Raw genomic sequence first — 11,745 nt, 5'->3', positions numbered from 1 at the left:
TATTCCCTTTGGCTGTCTCTCCAGCCAGAATAAAGCCAGTGCTCCACAGTCCTGTTTCCACATGGCTTCTTCTTCAGAGCCATTTATACCTTCATTTTGATGATCAGTTTCAAGAGGTATTAAATTACAAGGTATTTATAACACTACCATACAACATTTTATAGTTAAGGAAAATAGTATTTCAAGAGCCTATTACAATATAGTTTATGATGTTTGTTTTATAACATTTCAAAAATCACTTGCTCTATTTTCACATATGGTAGGATACATATTTTTAGAAAATCTATGTGAAATGGCTTTTATGTATATTTGTAAGCATTGCCATATAAATGATTCAGGGAAAAAGTAATCAAACTATTATTCAACTCAATTTACCACTTGACCACATATTTCATGTCATTCATGTATTAATTAATTAATATATTTATACATGTAGATGCATGCATATATATATATATATATATATATACATTCACTTATATACTCATTTATTTAAAAAATGGATCAATAACTCCTCTGTTCTAGGTACTCTTTTGAGCCAAACAGTAATATATTCATGATTATTTGGCTTTGCTTTTTAAAATGTTTTGCTATTTTTAAAATCCAATGTGTCCTGTTAAAGCAAAGTTTGTTTACAAGACCATTTTATGTTCAAATTTTTAATGGACACTGGATAGCCTAATGGAAAATCATCTTCAGAGAATTTTAGGGTTTTTTTTTAATAGAAATTACAAATATGTTCAAACACCTGCACATTTCTTAGCATTGACCACCAGTCAAAGATCCAGTGACAAATTCCTCTGAACCTTAAAATCCCTAGAGAATTTCTTTCCTACGTTGGATTGATTTGCTTCTTTATCTTTTTCTTTCTATAATAGGCATTGCTCTGACTTGGGCTTCCCTTTAGCAGAACCTAGAAACAAAGTGAGGGGAGGCCATTAAGAGAAAATCTGGATCTGGAATATCTCTGATGCTGAAAGGGTCACAGTGGGGATCAGGAAGCAGCAAGGAAGATGCTTAGTTTAAGTAAGATATCCAAAATACATAGGTCTTTTCAGAGTACATACTTCTAGTCAAAAAAAAAAGACGTTATAAGACCTAATTATTTGCCATCTTAAAAATCTTCACAGTATTCCATCTATCAAAAACTCATTATCTTTAGCTCTTTCCATTTTAATTGCTGACTACGGTATGGCGAACTTTCCATGTTATCCAGCATTATTGTAAAAAGAATTGGTGCAGAGTTGACAGTGAGATTTCTACACACTCATTCTTTATTCATCTTCATGTTTATTCTTTAAAAGTTCCCTATAGAGATCCATTTGAATGATATCCATTTGAATATCCATTTGAATATTCAAGAATCTGGGAATATGACACTAATCCCAGAAAGTTCCCTATAGAGATCCATTTGAATGATATCCATTTGAATATTCAAGAATCTGGGAATATGACACTAATCCCAGAAACTTCCCTATAGAGATCCATTTGAATGATATCCATTTGAATATCCATTTGAATATTCAAGAATCTGGGAATATGACACTAATTCCCAGAACTAAGAAAATAATAAAGATCATAATGGAAATAAATGAAGTAGATAACAGAAAAATGATAGGGAGTAATCAACAAAACTAAAAATTTGTTCTTTGACAGGATCAACAAAGTTGATGAAGCTTTAGATTGACTAACCATGAAAAAAAGGGAGATTGCACAAATTAATGAAATTAAGAATGAATGAGGATACATTACTACAGACTTTAGAGGAATATAGAAGATTATAAGAAAATATTGTGAACAAACATGTGCCAAATATTAGATAAATTAGATGAAATTGATTCATTCTTAGAAAGACACAAAGGACCACAACTCATTCAAGAATAATTTTAAAATAAGCATAGACATATAACAACTATAAAGACTGAATTAGCATTCAATAAATTTCCCTCAAAGAAAAACCCAGGCTCAAATAGCTTCTAAGGCAAATTACAACAACCATTTAAGGAAAAATTAACATCAGTTCTTCACAAGCCATTTCAAAGACTAGAAGAGGAAGAAACACTTCCCATTGCATTCCATGAGGCCAATATTATTTTGATATCAAAGCAAAGACAGAAAAAGAAACCAATATCTCTTACAGACATAAATTCCTCAACAAAATGCTAGAAAACTAAATCCAGCAATATATAAAAAAGATCAGGGCTTCCCTGGTGGCGCAGTGGTTGAGAGTCCGCCTGCCGATGCAGGGGACGCGGGTTCGTGCCCCGGTCCGGGAGGATCCCACATGCCGCGGAGCAGCTCACATGGCATGTGAGCCATGGCCGCTGAGCCTGCGCGTCCAGAGCCTGTGCTCCGTAACGGCAGAGGCCACAACAATGAGAGGCTCGCGTACCGCAAAAAAAAAAAAAAAAAAGATCATAGCATGACCAACTGAGATTTATCCTAGGAATGCAAGTTGCTTCAGCATATAAAATCAATCAATATAAAACACCATGTTTATATAATAAATGGCAAAACCCCATGATAATAGATGCAGAAAATCATCTTACAAACAATAATGACCTTTCATGATAAAAAAACACTAAAAATATCTAGAAATAGAAAGGAACCTTTCTGATAAAAGCAATCTATGAAAAACTCACAGCTTGCATCATAATGGTGAAAGATTGACAGCTGTCTTCCCACGCTCAAGAATAAGACAGAGATGTCCATTCTCACCACTTTGCAAAACTGCACTGGAAGTTTTAGCCAAGAGAATCAGGCAAGAAACAGAAATGAAAGCCATCCATAATGGAAAATAAAGAACATATAAAATTTTTCCTCTTCACATAAGCATAATATTGGATGTAGAAAATCTTAAGGAATTCCAAAAAAAACTATTATAGCTACTAAACTGTTCAGCATGTTTGCATGATATAAGGTTAATATGCAAAGTAAATTGTATTTCTCTACATTAGCAATGATAATGTGAAAATAAAATTAAGAAAAAAGTACATTTACGATAGTATCAAAAATAATAAAATTCTTAGGAATAAACTTAACAAAAGAAGTAAAAGGTTCATACACAGGAAACTCTAAAACATCACTGGAAGAAACTCAAGGTGACCTAGTTAAATAGATAGGCATTCTGTATTCATGAATTAGAAAATTTAATATTGTTAAGATGGCAATACTCTAAAAAAAACTGATCTACAAATTCAAAAATAATCCCCTCTCAAAATCCATGCTGCCTTTTTAGTTGATCCTAAAATTTACATAGAAGTGCAAGGAATCTGGAATAGCTGACACAATCTGGAAGAAGAAGAACAAAAAACAAAATTGTAGGACTCATACTTCACAATTTCAAAACTCACTACAAAGCTACAATAAAGACAATATGATACTGTCATAAATACAGAGATATAGATCAATGGAATAGGAATGAGAGTACAGAGATAAAGCTTCTCATTTTTGGTCAATTGATTTCAGACAAGAATGTCTAAAGCATAATCTTAGCAACAAATAGTTCTGTACAACTGAATATCCACAGGAAAATGAATAAAGTTGGACCCTTACCTAGATAAAAATTAATTCAAAATTGTTCAAAACCCTACATGTAAGAGTTGAAAGTATATAACTATTAAAAGTAAACATAAGAGTAAAGATTCATGATCTTGATTTAGGCAATGGTTTCCTTTATGTGACCCAAATCATAGAAATAAAAGAAAAAAAAGGCAATTTGGCCTTCATCAAAATTAAATTTTTTTGTGTTCCAAATGACACTATTTTAAAAAGTGAAAAGAACTCACAGGATAGGAGAAAATATTTGCAAATCATCTATCTGAGAAGGGGCTATTATCCAGAAAATATTTTTAAAAACTCTTACAACTCAACAATAAAAAGACAAATATCCAACTTTTAAAAATAGAAAAGGGTTTGAATACTCTTCTCTGAAGAGTATGTACAAATGTCAATGAGCACATAAAGAGATACTCAACACCATTAGTCATTAGGGAAATGCAAATTCAAACCACAATAAAATACCACTTCACATCCACTTGGATGGCTATAATTAAAAAGTGGGACACTAACAAGTGCTGCATGGATGTGGAGATATCAGAACCCTCATATTACTGATAGAAATATAAAGTGATGCAATCTCTTTGGAAAATAGTTTGGCAGTTCCTCAATATACTAAACATAGTGTTACCATATTACCCAGCAATTGTACTCCTAAATATCTACTCAAGAGACATGAAACCAAATATACATATAAATTTTTTATATAAATGTTTATAGCAGCATTATTCATAAAAGCCAAAGAGTGAAAACAACCCAAAAGTCCATCAACTAATGAATGGATAAGCAAATGTGGAATATTATTCAGCAATAGAAAGGAATGAAATACTAATACAAGCTACAGCATGAGTGAATCTTGAAAATGTTATGCTAAAAAAAAAGAAGCCAATCATAAAAGACCACATATTGTATGATTCCATTTATGTAAAAAATCCAAAAGCAGTAAATGCATGACATTTTGAGGATGAAAGGTTATTGTTGCATAACTCTGCTAATACACTAAAAACACTGAAATGTAACTTTAAAGGAGAGGCTTTTATGGTATGTGAGTTATATCTCAATAAAGCTGATATAAATAGGAAAAAGATCCCCCTGATTACCATGTAAAATTTGATTTTATGAGAGCAAGATCTGATGTCAGATCTTTCATGGTAGGTGGCTAACCATATAGGTCAGCAAGTGAAGATGGTGATTGAGACAAAACCAATCCCTCTTGTCGTTCTGCAAATATCACTACAGCTTTGGGGGGAAACAATATGAAAAGCAAGGCTTCAACACTGCATCATTCTAAAGCATTCTAGTCCATCAGGGCCAATTATCTTTAATGGGATGGAAATTCCTACTGCCACTGAGTTGGGGCTGATTTGAGATTAGGAAGCAAATTCTCAAAGGACAGATGATCTTCAAATCACTGTCTATGAAAGTATCAGAGATAACAAAATAAACTGGTCTATTTGTCATTGGTACTTTTATAATGATAGTGTGATATTTTTAAAATATGAATTTATTCTCCTATTCCTAATTTCTGTCTCATTCAAAACAATTATTCCCTTCAGTTTTATTAAGATTTGGTGTTCTTGCATTACAGAACAATAGGATATCCCTAAACTGTGAGAACCACTGCCCAAGAACCCCAATTTCAACGTGTCCTTGAAAACACAAAAGGAAAAGTTTGCAAAGCCTCTACTTTCACCCTCTCAGGAATCACCTTCATCACACAGCTAATCTAAACCTCTCTGCTGTTTCCCAGTATCACGTGTATCTCTTGTCAGCAAGATCTGCAAATTACCCTCTAACCATTCAATTCACATCTTGTAGTGTTTAATGTCTGTCTTTTTTGTCTTTTCTGTACATTAGTTCCTGCCAAATGCTTTCTTTGAAGAGAGAACAAAATAAATTCTGGCCACTAAGAAAGGCCAGACCTAATTCCATCTTCAAAATATTCAAGTGATGAAATAGCATTTTACCCTTTTTGGGTCATAGTTATGGAAGGGAATGGAAAGTTTTCTAGTTCACGTAAACAATCCTATCAACCGCACAAGGAAGAAAGAAGCCTGAGTAAATGCATCAGGTCCGACATTCTTAGAGGAGAGTTACTTTCAATGTTGTAGCTGGGAGCAAACTAAGAATTTGCGTAGTGTAGGTTGTTTTTACTCTTGGCAACCCTTAAATTCCTAGTAAAAAAAAAAATTAAAAACATCTTTGAAGTCTTCTTCAATCCACTATCACCCTGAGCAAACACTATTTTGACGAGCACAGTGTCAATGAATCATAAACAAATGGATTAAATTTCTAATAAACTACTCATGAGTTTTAAAACTTAGATAGCAGTCTATTTCCTGCTGTTTTGAATCTTAAAGTAAAAAAAAGTGGTTGCAAGTTATGTGCTGATATTAAATTTCTTTCTGTTCTTTATCAAGCATTTCACATAAGAGACCAGAAGTCACTCTTCTGACTTTTGATTGGAGAAGTTTCACATAGCACTGCCTTTTTATTTTATTTTTTCTTCCAGAAACGCTGCCAGAAGTCTCTATGAGTCTGGCACAGTCATGTTGAATCTGTGTATAGATGTTCAAAGTGAGCACCTCTAAAAAAACATCATTAGTTACACCAACTACAGTTACAGTCACACCAGCTAACTTGGGGTGGAGGTAGAAAAAGGGAATTCCTACAATTAGAATACCACTATTATCATTCAATATGTTCCATGTTGTATGCCTGCTATTAACTTGTTGGATTGACTTTTCAAACCCAAGAAGCATTATGACATCCCCTAACCCTTTTTTTTTTTCTGTCACTCAAGTAGCAGCCTCCCTCAGGTGATGATAATGGAGTGCAAATGTTCTGCTTTCTTTATCCCGGGGTGAGAGAGAGAGAGAGAGAGAGAGAGAGAGAGAGAGAGAGAGAGAGAGACCAATAATGGGATCACAGGAATGAGAATGAATGACAAAATGAAAAGAGGGAGGAGAGGAAGGAGTGAGTGCATGTAATGAGAGTGACAAATTAGTCACTGGAGGAGTCAAAGTGAAAAAGAACAGCTGTATAACACAAAAGTGCACAAGCACTGCTATCTCATTAGGGTTTACTAGCTGCAAGGAAATGGGGCGTGAGAGAAAGCCATGGCTCTGAGGAAGAGAGGAAGTCCTTCATGTATTATTTGGAGGGGTAGAGTTTCAGTGTTCTCAGCCTTCCCTTCCTCTCTCCCCTCCTCCTACCACCCAAAAAGCATTACTTATGCCTGATTTGCTTATTTCTCAAGAGTCAGTGAGTAATTTTAATGTGCTTTGTGGATAAAGCCAACAATGTTATGGAGAAAGAAGGAAGAAAAAACATTTTTTTTTTCGATATCCCATCACTGTTCTCTTGACTGAAATACACTTGGCCCTAAATTAGCTGATCAAGCATTACTGGCATTCCTAGTATGGGAGAACCCATGGAAAATTAGCATTTTGTGTGAGACTGCCTTTATGAGCAGGCTGAGAAAGCATCTATCACTCTTGTGATTTAAGGAGCACTAAAATCCCACTATGCTCCAACACAGCTCCTCATATTTAATGCCACCTACTAGAAAGGTCCACATTACTTTCTCTTCAGCTTTCTTCTTCCTTTTAAATAATGGATTTTTAACTTGAATTCCTTGGGTGGTTTCAGGACACCCAGAACATTTTTACTTGGAAGACTGTTAAGCTGTATTGACCAAAGAAAAAATAATATGGGGTGAGGGGAATGGGGTTAGGTGGCTGAGAACCAATACTTCTGCTCACTGTAAAGAGGTTTTTGGTGGAGGAAGGAATCAATTCATTATCTGTTACTCCATTTGACAGAAGTGGGATTACAGGTTGAGATGTTGAAGGAGGTTCAATTGGGCTCAACAGGGAATTGTTCAACGATGAAGCAGGGAGCTTCTGATTGTGGTGAAGTAAAACAGAGGTTAAATGCCACCCAGTATCAGCAATATTTCTTTTATTGGGTAGGAATACTCCCTGTCTCCAGAGATCCCATTCAGTATCTGTTTATTCTCATCAATTACACCTTACATGAAGAAACACCTTTCCAATATGGACTTTGCCTTAGTATAAACTTTCCAAAGTTCTCTAGCTCTAGAAGAAAAAACCTATTTAGGTTCCATTTTAAAATCTTACTGTTTAAACCATCTGACCTGGGACTACATAATTCTGCTGAAATACATAAAATGGCTTTTGTCACTGACTGAACCATAACCATCACTGAAAGCCATTCTGGGGGGAAATGTCAATGGCTTCATCCATAGTTTCAAATATGGTGTTTCCATTCAAGCAACTGGACCACACACTCTTTCTAAACAGGAAAATCTCAATATTTGAGTCCAGCCAAACAAAATCCTCTCTCCTATTGTCATTTTGTATTGTATAGCATTTAAAATTCTGAAGTTAGATTAAGTATAAAAATAAATTATTTGCAAAACAATTGCAAAGTGAAAGTATTTTTCGGAGGAAGAGATACAATTTTGCAGCCAAAATTTTTCTATATGAAGTTGCTGGGTAATATAACAAACTAACAAATCCTTTCATATCATAAATCACAAAAACATGGTAAATATGAATTGAGAGGAAAGAGAATGCAAAGTGCAGCTATAGAAATATTGATTAAGAAATGTTGCTCCAGGTTGAGAATAACCTGAGTAGCAGGGTTGGGACAACAGAATGTAAGGAAGTGAAACACAGGACAGTTAAATCTGTCTGGGTATGATTTGAGTCAGGGAATTGTGACTGAACCCAGCTGGCTGAACCCAGGAGAAATTCAATAGATGGTATTTCTTTGAACACCAGTGGCATAATCATTCTGGAATTTTGGCAAAGGCAAGGTTATTATAGGTATAAGGAGATGGTCATTCCTGAAAGGAAGATAAGAATCAAAGACAAACTGCTAATGCCAAATTTTGGCTAAGACACAAAGAAAAAAAGATGGCAAATCCTTGAAGAAAAACTACATCTGTGTCAAAAGTGTACTTTAAATTGATTTAACGAGCAAGTTCTTGTCATTAACAGGATTAGACTGCATGCTACTGGAAAAATATGACACATACATAGTATTTGTTTTTCTGCTGAACAAATAGAGAATGGGGAGAAAAACAATAACAGGTACCATCAAACTTTCATTGATCTTGAAATATCATGTGCAATTCCCATGAGGCTGAGATATAGGCAGCTTTTGAACATGGCTAAGATTGACCAAACCACAATTTAAAATATTTTACATAGCTATATGAAACTAATAAATAGTAGCAATAGGTAGGCGTTAGATGATGAAGCTATTCAAGCACATTAGGCAAATAGACAATTGCCTACGTTTTGACAACAGTGGTACATCTGCTTTACTTGGTAAGATCTGCAAGACAGAGTAGAAAGAACAGAGGCTTTAGAACATAAAGGCCCTGACACAAGCTCCAGGTTTACCACTGACTAGCAGTGTGGTTGTATTCAGGAACAGTTACTATCTCTGATTTCCATGAGCTACAGTTTGCATATAAAGAAAGGGCCACATATGAAGAAAATAACAGCATGAGTATCTGTCTCATAGAGTGATTATGAAGATCCAATGGTATGGCATATGTGAAAACATTTTCTAAATTATAAAGTGCTATGAAATTGTAAGCTATGATTCATCAATAATCAAATACATCCACAGATGTTTCCAAAAGTCAACTCAACTATAAACAGCAACTTCAAACCCATGGTTGCAAACCAGCCATGTGCTATCACATTCCAAACTCAGTCATTTAGGCCTCTAAATATTCTGGGAATAGTGTTCATTTTTACTAAAAGAAGGTTTGGTGAAGCTGTTAATTTAGTAATAGGTTGTACTCTTTTCAAGATTAGTCATTAGGGTTTAACATTATATTGCTGTTAGAATAAAGACCCTAAAATGGACAGCATTTAAAAGAAATGAACAAACTACAGTGGAAAAATGTAATACCAATAAAACAAAATGAACTGTTTTGCTAATCGGCTTGCGTCTTTATCAATAAATCATGTAACTTCTTTAAGATTCATTCAAAAGTTAATGAATTTTTGGTTTGTGATTTAAGCAAAATATGTTGTTAAATCAGAAAAATGATGGTAAAAACCATTTGTGTATATAGAAAATGTCCCTCCGGTCTAGTTACCTAGCAATATTGAGGGTCATAATTTGGATAGTATTTTAGGAACGACCATTAAAAACAAAATATATCATTGTTAGTAAGTTTCAATACAACTTGTTCTGCATGTCTATCTTAACAACCATAAGAAATCACATCATTTTTTATTTCCTGGAGTCCTTTAAAACGCAAATTGTTTTTGAATCTAGTACTTTTCCAGTTCATTGACAACTAAGGCTATGAAGTGGAGACAATTATAATGTAAGTCTTAATTCTCTGGGCTTGGATGACTGACAGGTCCCAGGTGCTCTCATCGAGAGATGATATTCTCCGGGTGGCAGAGCATGGGTCCAGGGTAGATTTCACAGGCAGTTAGGCTGATGGCTCTACAATTGCTTCCTGGTCTGTCACTCGCCTGCCTGTTGATGGGTTTCAATGGGCTCTCCAGGTCCCCTTCGGTGTAATTTATTCTTGACTTCTCTTTGATCCTGAGGTAATGGAGCATTTTATCAATTCTAGTGAATAGGTTTTGATCAGATTTTTTTTTCAGAAGATCAGCATTCTCAGCTGTTTGGTCAGGGAAAGCAGGAAAGGAGGTGAGGCAGAAGGCCTCTTTCCCTGTCTCTGGATGCTTTTTAAGTTAACCTTTATAATGCGTTCCAGGTGGCATTCCTCTAGTCGTCCGAAAGAGAAAGTTTTAAAAAACACAGCAACGCTCACTTAACCCTATCTAGAATGAAAGGCACCTTATCAGAGGTCCACTGGCAAGGGATTTGGATGTTGAGTTTTTGTAACCTTACCTTTGTTGTGGTAGTGTGATTTGGGCCATTTCAGAATCCCTTTCTGAGTTTTAATATAACTTATTAAGCCAGCAGGATATATTTATCCAGTCATCTCCAGGATAAAAGGAGAGGGAAATGGTAAGCTCCAGAAAATTCAGTTATTCCAGATATTGAGTGTTGGCAGATAAGTTACTGTGCTGCGATTTGGTTCATCAAAGAGAGAAAGAGAGATTTTTTTTTTTAATTTCCAAATTAAGGGCAATTATTAGAAAGCTACACTGACATAAAATTTAATTAGATTTATCCTTGGCTCTTCATTAGCATTCATGAAACTTTAAATTGTGATACATCTTAGAATAAATTGAGAAGCAGAGTTTATCTATTAGAAAAAAAAAAAGTTAGTTATTTACTTTAAAGTACTGTTCATAGGGCTTCCCTGGTGGCGCAGTGGTTGAGAGTCCGCCTGCCGATGCAGAGGACACGGGTTCGTACCCTGGTCCGGGAAGATCCCACATGCCGTGGAGCAGCTAGGCCAGTGAGCAATGGCCGCTGAGCCTGCGTGTCCGGAGCCAGTGCTCTGCAACAGGAGAGGCCACAGCAGTGAGAGGCCCGCGTACCGAAAAAAATAAAAAAATAAAAAAATACTGCTCATAAGATGGGTTAAGGCCCTATGTCTGGGCTTTGAAGTGGAATATTTCTTTAAAATATTATAAATAAGAAATTGAAGCCTCTAAAATTCAGTGAATACTATTTTGTTGATCTCATCTCATTTAATGCATTAAGTTTTCTGAAGGAAGCGATAATACTGACAATATGTAGTGGATTTTTTGAGACAGTTCTGATTTCATGTTATTTCATCTTCTTATATAGGTTATTTCTTTAAAGGTGTAATACGTGCAATTTAATGTCAAATTTAAAAATAAACCCCCTGCTAACTCTATGTATTTATGGAATGCCTACTGTGCTCAATAAATGTGGTGTTTGGTACAGAGACTACAGAATTGAATAAAACACTTGTCCTCATGGGTTTTCTTTAAGTTTTGTCTTCAAAAGCATGGCTACCACGACATTTCTAAGTCTTCTTTTCTCTGGCTGTTTATTCTTTGTTCTGGCTGCTAGAAAATCAAATTAATAGTCCATGACTAGCATCTGTCCAGAATTATATTGCATGTAATTTTATTATTCTTACCTACTGTTTTAGTCTTATTTTTATGCTCATTTCATTTATTTAAAACTAGTACTCTCACAGGCTGCCTCATATTACATTTTAAAATGAAATGTGACATT

This window comes from Delphinus delphis, chromosome 2 (genome assembly GCF_949987515.2).
Source record: "Delphinus delphis chromosome 2, mDelDel1.2, whole genome shotgun sequence".
In the NCBI taxonomy this organism is placed as follows: domain Eukaryota; kingdom Metazoa; phylum Chordata; class Mammalia; order Artiodactyla; family Delphinidae; genus Delphinus; species Delphinus delphis.
This window is presented reverse-complemented; position numbering follows the sequence as displayed.